This window comes from Schistocerca nitens, chromosome 1, assembly GCF_023898315.1.
Source record: "Schistocerca nitens isolate TAMUIC-IGC-003100 chromosome 1, iqSchNite1.1, whole genome shotgun sequence".
In the NCBI taxonomy this organism is placed as follows: Eukaryota; Metazoa; Arthropoda; class Insecta; order Orthoptera; family Acrididae; genus Schistocerca; species Schistocerca nitens.
The window spans coordinates 946,155,340-946,166,627 of NC_064614.1; positions in this window are offsets into that span (position 1 = coordinate 946,155,340).

The following is an 11,288-nucleotide window of genomic DNA, read 5'->3' on the forward strand; positions in this document are numbered from 1 at the left end:
ACCCGCATATAAAACACACTCAGTTAAAATATGTCGTATCGACAGCTGTGTCCCACATGTCTGACACGTTGGTGGCTCCTCACGACGTAACAGAAAACCATGTGTCAAAGGACAATGTCCTATTCTAAGCCGTGTAAGGGCTACTTCCTCAGCGCGTCGTTGTCGGAAGGAGGTGAGCCACGGTCGGACAGAATCCTTCACCGCTCGCAACTTATTATCCCTCACGTCCAGCCACTGAGCCTCCCACCAACGCATGACCTTCCGAGTCACGAAAGACGTAATGGCCTGCAGGGGGACGGAACAGCGAGCAGGAGGTGGGATGGAGCAAGCCTCCTTGGCAGCCGCATCTGCAAGTTCATTTACAGGAATCCCTATGTGCCCTGGAACCCAGCAGAAAATTACATCCTTACCCTGCTGTTGCAAGAGCAGGAGTGCGTCCTGCACCTCTTGCACCATCCGATCTGCTGGGTACATCTGTTCAGGAGCGTGTAGAGCACTTTGGGAATCGGAGCAGATGATGAATTTCGTGCCACGATGTCGGCGCATATGCTCTAATGCTTGCAGAATGGCAAACAGTTCTGCGTAGTAAACTGAGAACTGCTCTGGGAGCCCTATCCGATGGACAGTATCGGGAAACACAGCAGAGCAGCCCATAAAATCCCCCTGTTTAGACCCATCCGTGTAAACAGTAATAAAATCGGTATTCTAAAAGAGGACGGACAAGCATAGTGTAGGCAGTCTCCTTACGAGATCTGTTACATTTTCTGAGTGTCCTGCGAATAAAATGCAGTCTTTGGTTACCCTTCCCTACAACATATTCTGTGTGTTCCTTACAATTTAAGTTGTTCGTAATTGTAATACCTAGGTATTTAGTTGAATTTACGGCTTTTAGATTAGACTCATTTATCGTGTAACCGAAGTTTAACGAGTTCCTTTCAGGACTCATGTGGATGACCTCACACTTTTCGTTATTTAGGGTTATCTCGAAATTTTCGCACCATTCAGATATCTTTTCTAAATCGTTTTGCAGTTTGTTTTGATCTTCTGATGACTTTATTAGACGGTAAACGACAGCGTCATCTGTAAGCAACCTAAGACGGCTGCTCAGATTGTCTCTCAAATCGTTTATATAGATAAGGAACAGCAAAGAGCCTATAACATTACCTCGGAGAACGCCAGAAGTCACTTCTGTTTTACTCTATGACTTTCCGTCAGTTACTACGAACTGTGACCTCTCTGACAGGAAATCACAAATCCAGTCACATAACTGACACGGTATTCCATAAGCACGCAATTTCACTACTAGCCGCTTGTGTGGTACAGTGTCAAAAGCCGTCCGTAAATCCAGAAGTACGGAATCGATCTGAAATCCCTCGTCAATAGCACTCAACACTTCATGTGAATAAAGAGCTAGTTGTGTTTCACAGGAACGCTGTTTTCTAAACCCATGTTGACTGTGTGTCAATAGACAGTTTTCTTCGAGATAATTCATAATGTTCGAACACAATGTATGTTCCAAAATCCTGCTGTATATCGACGTTAATGATATGGGCCTGTAATGAAGTAGATTGCTCCAACTACCTTTCATGAATATTGGTGTGACCTGTGCAACTTTCCAGTCTTTGGGTACGGATCGTTCGTCGAGAGTCCGGTTGTATATGATTGTTAAGTATGGAGCTAATGCATCAGCATACTCCGAAAGCAACCTAATTGGTATACAGTCTGGCGGGAAGACTTGCTTTTGTTAAGTGATTTAAGTTGCTTCACTACTCCGAGGATATTTACTTCTACGTTGCTCAGGTCGGCAGCTGTTCTCTATTCGAATTCTGGAACAATTACTTCGTCTTCTTTTATGAAGGCATTTCGGAAGGCTGTGTTTAGTAACTCTGCTTTGGCAGCACAGTCTTCGATAGTATCTCCATTCCTATCGCGCAGAGAAGGTATTGATTGTTTCTTGCCGCTAACATACATCATTTCCCCCATGAACCATGGACCTTGCCGTTGGTGGGGAGGCTTGCGTGCCTCAGCGATACAGATGGCCGTACCGTAGGTGCTACCACAACGGAGGGGTATCTGTTGAGAGGCCAGACAAACATGTGGTTCCTGAAGAGGGGCAGCAGCCTTTTCAGTAGTAGCAGGGGCAACAGTCTGGATGATTGACTGATCTGGCCTTGTAACATTAACCAAATCGGCCTTGCTGTGCTGGTACTGCGAACGGCTGAAAGCAAGGGGAAACTACAGCCGTAATTTTTCCCGAGGACATGCAGCTTTACTGTATGATTAAATGATGATGGCGTCCTCTTGGGTAAAATATTCCGGAGGTAAAATAGTCCCCCATTCGGATCTCCGGGCGGGGACTACTCAAGAGGACGTCGTTATCAGGAGAAAGAAAACTGGCATTCTACGGATCGGAGCGTGGAATGTCAGATCCCTTAATCGGGCAGGTAGGTTAGAAAATTTAAAAAGGGAAATGGATAGGTTAAAGTTAGATATAGTGGGAATTAGTGAAGTTCGGTGGCAGGAGGAACAAGACTTTTGGTCAGGTGATTACAGGGTTATAAATACAAAATCAAATAGGGGTAATGCAGGAGTAGGTTTAATAATGAATAAAAAAATAGGAGTGCGGGTTAGCTACTACAAACAGCATAGTGAACGCATTATTGTGGCCAAGATAGACACAAAGCCCATGCCTACTACAGTAGTACAAGTTTATATGCCAACTAGCTCTGCAGATGATGAAGAAATTGATGAAATGTATGACGAGATAAAAGAAATTATTCAGGTAGTGAAGGGAGACGAAAATTTAATAGTCATGGGTGACTGGAACTCGTCAGTAGGAAAAGGGAGAGAAGGAAACATAGTAGGTGAATATGGATTGGGGGGAAGAAATGAAAGAGGAAGCCGCCTTGTAGAATTTTGCACAGAGCATAACTTAATCAAAGCAAACACTTGGTTCAAGAATCATAAAAGAAGGTTGTATACCTGGAAGAATCCTGGAGATACTAATAGGTATCAGATAGATTATATAATGGTAAGACAGAGATTTAGGAACCAGGTTTTAAATTGTAAGACATTTCCAGGGGCAGATGTGGATTCTGACCACAATCTATTGGTTATGAACTGCAGATTGAAACTGAAGAAACTGCAAAAAGTTGGGACTTTAAGGAGATGGGACCTGGATAAACTGAAAGAACCAGAGGTTGTAGAGAGTTTCAGGGAGAGCATAAGGGAACAATTGACAGGAATGGGGGAAAGAAATACAGTAGAAGAAGATTGGGTAGCTCTGAGGGATGAAGTAGTGAAGGCAGCAGAGGATCAAGTAGGTAAAAAGACGAGGGCTAATAGAAATCCTTGGGTAACAGAAGAAATATTGAATTTAATTGATGAAAGGAGAAAATATAAAAATGCAGTAAATGAAGCAGGCAAAAGGGAATACAAACGACTCAAAAATGAGATCGACAGAAAGTGCAAAATGGCTAAGCAGGGATGGCTAGAGGACAAATGTAAGGATGTAGAGGCTTCTCTCACTAGGGGTAAGATAGATACTGCCTACAGGAAAATGAAAGAGACCTTTGGAGAGAAGAGAACCACTTGTATGAATATCAAGAGCTCAGATGGCAACCCAGTTCTAAGCAAAGAAGGGAAGGCAGAAAGGTGGAAGGAATATATAGAGGGTTTATACAAGGGCGATATACTTGAGGACAATATTATGGAAATGGAAGAGGATGTAGATGAAGATGAAATGGGAGATACGATACTGCGGGAAGAGTTTGACAGAGCACTGAAAGACCTGAGTCGAAACAAGGCCCCGGGAGTAGACAACATTCCATTAGAACTACTGATGGCCTTGGGAGAGCCAGTCATGACAAAACTCTACCATCTGGTGAGCAAGATGTATGAGACAGGCGAAATACCCACAGACTTCAAGAAGAATATAATAATTCCAATACCAAAGAAAGCAGGTGCTGACAGATGTGAAAATTACCGAACTATCAGTTTAATAAGTCACAGCTGCAAAATACTAACGCGAATTCTTTACAGACGAATGGAAAAACCGGTAGAAGCGGACCTCGGGGAAGATCAGTTTGGATTCCGTAGAAATGTTGGAACACCTGAGGCAATACTAACCTTACGACTTATCTTAGAAGAAAGATTAAGAAAAGGCAAACCTACGTTTCTAGCATTTGTAGACTTAGAGAAAGCTTTTGACAACGTTAACTGGAATACTCTCTTTCAAATTCTGAAGGTGGCAGGGGTAAAATACAGGGAGCGAAAGGCTATTTACAATTTGTACAGAAACCAGATGGCAGTTATAAGAGTCGAGGGACATGAAAGGGAAGCAGTGGTTGGGAAAGGAGTGAAACAGGGTTGTAGCCTCTCCCCGATGTTATTCAATCTGTATATTGAGCAAGCAGTAAAGGAAACAAAAGAAAAATTCGGAGTAGGTATTAAAATTCATGGAGAAGAAGTAAAAACTTTGAGGTTCGCCGATGACATTGTAATTCTGTCAGAGACAGCAAAGGACTTGGAAGAGCAGTTGAACGGAATGGACAGTGTCTTGAAAGGAGGATATAAGATGAACATCAACAAAAGCAAAACGAGGATAATGAAATGTAGTCTAATTAAATCGGGTGTCGCTGAGGGGATTAGATTAGGAAGTGAGACACTTAAAGTAGTAAAGGAGTTTTGCTATTTAGGGAGTAAAATAACTGATGATGGTCGAAGTAGAGAGGATATAAAATGTAGACTGGCAATGGCAAGGAAATCGTTTCTGAAGAAGAGAAATTTGTTAACATCGAGTATAGATTTAAGTGTCAGGAAGTCGTTTCTGAAAGTATTTGTATGGAGTGTAGCCATGTATGGAAGTGAAACATGGACGATAAATAGTTTGGACAAGAAGAGAATAGAAGCTTTCGAAATGTGGTGCTACAGAAGAATGCTGAAGATAAGGTGGGTAGATCACGTAACTAATGAGGAGGTATTGAATAGGATTGGGGAGAAGAGAAGTTTGTGGCACAACTTGACTAGAAGAAGGGATCGGTTGATAGGACATGTTCTGAGGCATCAAGGGATCACAAATTTAGCATTGGAGGGCAGCGTGGAGGGTAAAAATGGTAGAGGGAGACCAAGAGATCAATACACTAAGCAGATTCAGAAGGATGTAGGTTGCAATAGGTACTGGGAGATGAAGAAGCTTGCACAGGATAGAGTAGCATGGAGAGCTGCATCAAACCAGTCTCAGGACTGAAGACCACAACAACAACAAACATACTTCACAAACGACCAGAATCTGTTTGGATTTTCTGTCGGGTTTCGAGACAGAGTTTCTTAGTGGAAACTGTTATAAACATCTCGCATTGAAGTCCGCGCTAAATTTCGAGCTTCTGAAAAAGATCGCCAATCTTGGGAATTTTGCGTCTGTTTAAATTTGGCATGTTTGTTTCATTGTTTCTGCAACACTTTTCAGACCCGTTTTATGTACCAAGGAGGATTAGCTCCGTCATTTGTTAATTTATTTGGTATAAATCTCTGATTTGCTGCCGATACTAATTCTTTGAATTCAAGCCACATCTGGTCTACACTTATATTATAAATTTGGAATGAGTGGAGATTACCGCGCGGGATTAGCCGAGTGGTCTTAGGCGCTGCAGTCATGAACTGTGCGGCTGGTCCCGGTGGAGGTTCGAGTCCTCCCTCGGGCATGGGTGTGTGTGTTTGCCCTTAGGATAATTTCGATTAAGTAGTGTGTAAGCTTAGGGACTGATGGTTCTCAGTAGTTAAGTCCCATAAGATTTCACACATATTTGAACTTTTTTTTTTTTTTTTTTTTTGAGTGGAGATTGTCTCTCAGAAGGCGTCAAGTGAATTTTTCAAAAATGGCTGTGAGCACTATGGGACTCAACTGCTGTGGTTATCAGTCCCCTAGAACTTAGAACTACTTAAACCTAACTAACCTAAGGACATCACACACATCCATGCCCGAGGCAGGATTCGAACCTGCGACCGTAGCAGTCGCACGGTTCCGGACTGCGCGCCTAGAACCGCGAGACCACCGCGGCCGGCAAGTGAATTTTTATCTGCTTTTTTGAATAGGTATATTTTTCACTTATTTTTGGAAGATTTTGGGATTACAATATTCAGTCTCGCTACGACAACCCTGTGTTCTCTAATCCCTGTATCGGTTTTGATGCTCGTTACTAACTCAGGATTATTTGTTGCTAAGAGGTCAAGTGTGTTTTCACAACCGTTTGCTATTCGCGTGGGCTCGTGAACTAACTGATCGAAATAATTTTCAGAGAATGCGTTCAGCACAATTTCGGAAGATATTTTATGCGTACCTCCCGAATTAAACAGACTTTGAACGCGGAAAGGTAGTCGGAGCTAGACTCGCGAGATATTTCATTTCAGAAATCATTTGCGAATTGAATATATCGAGATCCACAGTGTCAAGAGTGTGCCGACAATACCACGTTTCAGGCATTACCTCCCACCATAGACAACGTAGTGGATGACTACCTCCACTTAACGAATGAGAGCAGCGGCGTTTGCGTAAAGCTATCAGTTCTAAATGACAAGCAACTGTGCGTGAAATAACCGCAGAAATCAATGTGAGGTATACGGCTAACGTAACTGCTAGATCAGTGCGGCAAAATTTGGTATTAACGGTCTATGGCAGCAGACGACCGACGTGAGTGCCTTTGCGAACAGCACGACATCGCCGCCAGTGCCTCCCCTGGGCTCGTAACCATATCGGTTGGATCCTAGACTGCTGAAAAACCGACGCCTGGTCATACGAGTCCTGATTTCAGTTGCTAAGAGCTTATGGAAGGGTTTGAGTGTCGTGTAGACCCCAGGGAGTAATGGACCCAAACTGTCAACGAGGCACTGTGCAAGCTGGTAGTGGCTCCATAATGGTATGGACTGTGGTTTCGTGGAATAGACTGGATCCTCTGGTGTAACTTAAGAGATCATTGACTGGGAATGGTTATTTTGGTTACTTGGAGACCATCTGCAGCCACTCGTGGACTTCATGTTCCCAAGCAACCATGGAATTTTATGGATGACAGTGCGCAGCGTCATCGGGCCACAATTACTAGCGACTGGCTTGAAGAACATTCTAGGCAGTTGGAGTGAATGTTTTGGCCAGCCATCGGACATTTACGGAACATAGTCGAGAGTACAGTTCGTGCACAAAATCTGGCACCGTCAATACTTTCGCAATTATGGACAGCAATAGAGGCAGCACGGCTCAGCACTTCTGCTGGGAACTTCCAACGACTTGTCGAGTCCACGCCACCTCGACTTGCTGCACTGCGCAGGATAAAAGGAGGTCCGAAACGACATTAGAGGTACCCCATGACTTTTCTTAACTCAGTGTACATCGATAGTTCCAGTGCTATTGTAGTGGCTAGCTTTTTGCGACTATGTATGTTGTGTATTATATATTAAAATGAGTATCTGTGACAATTATAATACTTTAACATTCTGTGTTTTCCATCCAACAGCAAATCACGTGTGTTACAAGAACAGTTGCAGTGATAGTTACGTTAGCATGTATATCAGTTAGCAAGTTAGTGACAGTAGCAAGCAGAAACTGATTTTAGGTGATGTGACAAGACGTATCTAGTATTTCAGCAAACATGAAAGTGTTTAAGCAACGTTGTTTGTAGCCTGCTGTAAGTGGGGATGTGAAACCCACACAGTTATAACAACGCACAAATATACTGCATTATATATATATACTTCTGTTTGTGTATAACACGGTTCAGTGTCTCTGCAGGCTGCATCAACGTCAAGACTTACTTCATCCGCTGAAAATCATACAAACAAATTGATGTATAATATTCATAATAACGGATGCTAGCTTTGATATGAAATGCGGTAAGAAACCTGTTACCAAATGCTGAAGGCGAAGGTTATGTTTTAAATCCTGCTATCGTATAATTGCTGCAGAGTGCAAGTCACGGTAATGCGTCTATATAGCAAATAAGTGGTATAGCAAAAGTATTTACAGATAAACTAGTATAAATGACTTTAGAAAAGCAGGTAAACGTAGTAGCACACGAATTATTAGTGCCCAAGCAAGACGTGACAGGCGAAGTTACACTAATTATGTAATAACGAGAAATAAACTAAGTTCGGCACAAGTCACAAAGCGTTTAGAAAGTTTCATTGACGGGAAAAATTACCAGATTGACTATACTACCGTTCGAATTAACTGATTTTGGTCGGATACTATACAGAGTCTTTTACCCAACTACTTTTTCAAAGACACATAAAACTGGTAACCAGACGTGTGGTATGAATCCGACGTGCTGAAATCATAGTAATTGTGTAACGCGAATAAAGGAAAAGTTAATCATGTGATACAAGCCATGTCTCCATCGTATTGAGAAGTGCATCGCCTAGACTCGTCCAAGCTATACGATACCATCTCACCACAAAGTAATCTCAGCGGCCAGCAGGAGCATTCAACCCAAACATGTCTTTTCACTACGGAGGGGATGACAAGAGAGTGTTTATTCAAGCGGCGGCCTCCAGCGTTTCCTGTGGCAGGCAGGTCTCAATGACCCGCTCACCCGGAAGCGCAAAGCATACTTCCCGTACACCTCCAAAGATAATCAACTTGTTTGTAGTCGATAATAGGCACAGAAACTCATCTTTGCAGTAGCCGTGTGTAATGTACTCCTCAAAAGAATGTATGTATAATAAAGTGATTCAGCTTTAGCCTTCCCAAAACTATTGTTCGGAGGTAGGAGACACCACAGTGACCACATCAGGAGCACATGAAAACAACTGATAATTAGAATTTTAATATTAACTAGTGTTAGAACTGCTACTTGGCTGAAGACGTCTCTATTACCTGCTATTTTCTGATTTATTTTAGAGTCAGGTGGAGAGTCGTCATTCGGGGCCGTGATAATATTAAATATAATGCAATAAGTGGTTCGCATTACACAGAAACATAAAAAAACATAAAAAACATAAATGGACTTAGGTAACATTATTATTATAAACAAAATTACAGAGAATAAGGAGGTGCATCCTGACACGCAGACAGTCGCCAGGCAAGAGGGTTACAACAAAGACAATTTGTTTTGAAACATATGATGGCCGAAAATCAAACATAGAAACATTTAGTTTAAACGTAAATAAGTTACATAATACTGCAACCAGTAACTTTTTTTTAATAATTATGTTTCATTCCATGAACAGTTACGGGATCTAAAATATCCGTAATGGATAAGCTTAATTTGGTTAAAGGATATAAGTTCGGTTAGAAACTGAGAAGGATGGAATCCCTGATGTTACGATCACGCTGATTTGCTGCACCGAGCCATAAGTACTACTCGAAAGTGACTATTAAATTATTAATTATGTTGCCCTGTAGATAAAGGAAGCAGTAGGCAGGCTAGCGTAAACAAACAGTTCAAACCACAACCGTCTGCGTATCATGTACAGAACCGCTTTCACGCGTTTGTAACTATAAACTTGAGTCAGCTCTTCCATTAAAATCAGAGAAAACGATAGAGGGGCAGTTACACTAAAATAAACCTCTTCACCACAGAGAACAAGGTAGAATAAAGGAGTAGTGTTCGGAGAAAGTACATTTGGAAAGCTGTGTTCAATGAAATGCGACATGGATAGTGGGAAAACTTTAAAAGATGAGATTGGAGGACATCGAAATGTGCTTCTGTAAAAATAATTCGCAACTGACAAGGGAACCTCCCCATCGCACCCCCCTCAGATTTAATTACAATTTGGCACAGTGGATAGGCCTTGAAAAACTGAACACAGATCAATCGAGAAAACAGGAAGAAGTTGTGTGGAACTTTGAAAAAAATAAGCAAAATATACAAACTGAGTAGTCCATGCGCAAGATATCCCACATAAAGGATGACCTGACCTGAGGAGCGCCGTGGTCCGGTGTTTAGCGTGAGCAGCTGCGAAACGGAAGGTCTTTGGTTCCAACCTCCCTCCAGTGAAAAAATTTTTTATTTTCGGACTATTATCAAAGTTAAGGCACTCAAACATAATCAACTTCGCTCTCCAAAATTCCGGGACATGTTCAGATTTGCTGGGACACATGCAGGATTTGACGGTCTACACACGGAAAATTTTGTAAACGTTAAAAACATATGTTTTGACAGAGCACAGGGAAAACTGTGCGACTCTGAAACTATTGCATTCATTTGTTGCAGTTCATGTGACAAACTCTTATGTTTTCATCACTTTTTTGGGAGTGATTATCACATCCACAAGAAAACCTAAATCGGCAAGGTAGAAGAATCTTTTTACCCATTCGCCAAGTGTACAAGTTAGATGGGTCTACAACATATTCCCGTCAGGTGACGCACATGAGGTCACCAGTGTCGTATATATCAGACGTGTTGTCCTGTGGAGGAATCGGTTGACCTATGACCTTGCGAGCAAATGTTTTCGGTGCGCATTGTAGAGGCACGTCCTTTCGTCTACTAATCGCACGGTTTTACGGTGCGGTCGCAAAACACAGACACTAAACTTATTACAGTGAACGGAGACGTCAATGAACGAACGGACGGATCATAACTTTGCGAGAATAAAGAAAGTAAAATTTTCACTCGATGGAAGACTTGAACCAAGGACTTCTCATTCCAGAGCTGCTCACGCTAACCACGGGACAACGGCGCTCCTGAGCCCACAATATCCTTAATGTTGCTTATGTTGCGCATGGACTACTCAGTTCGTATATTTTGCTTATTTTTTTCGTAGTTCCACACAACTTCTTCCTGTTTTCTCGATTGATCTGTGTCCAGTTTTTCAAGGCCTATCCACTGTGCCAACTTATAACTAAATCTGATGGGGGTGCGATGGGGAGGTTCCCTTGTGAGCTCCCAGACTGCGACGTACTCACCCATTTACTAATTTCGAAGTAGATATTTGGTATGTACAAATCTGGTGCAGCATCTCTGAAAAGATGAAACGGAAACTGTATCACCACTTTCGCGTGCCGATGCGGCTCTCAGCTTATTGTTCTTTACTTACCAGGCACCGAAAAAAGACTGTAATGGCGGTCGTGTCTTCTACTTTATACGTATTATCAACTCTCATTGATACGTTCACAAAACCATATTCGCAATTAGGTTAATATATTTGACCCTTCGTAGAGTCTGTTTCGCATTCTCGCACAATATAGTCGCACTACCCACTGACAGTGGTGTTGCGGTAATACGCGAAACAACAGTAAATATTTGGTTGAATGCCAAAAATAAGAAATGATATAAAATAATGTCAACGGATATAGAGTC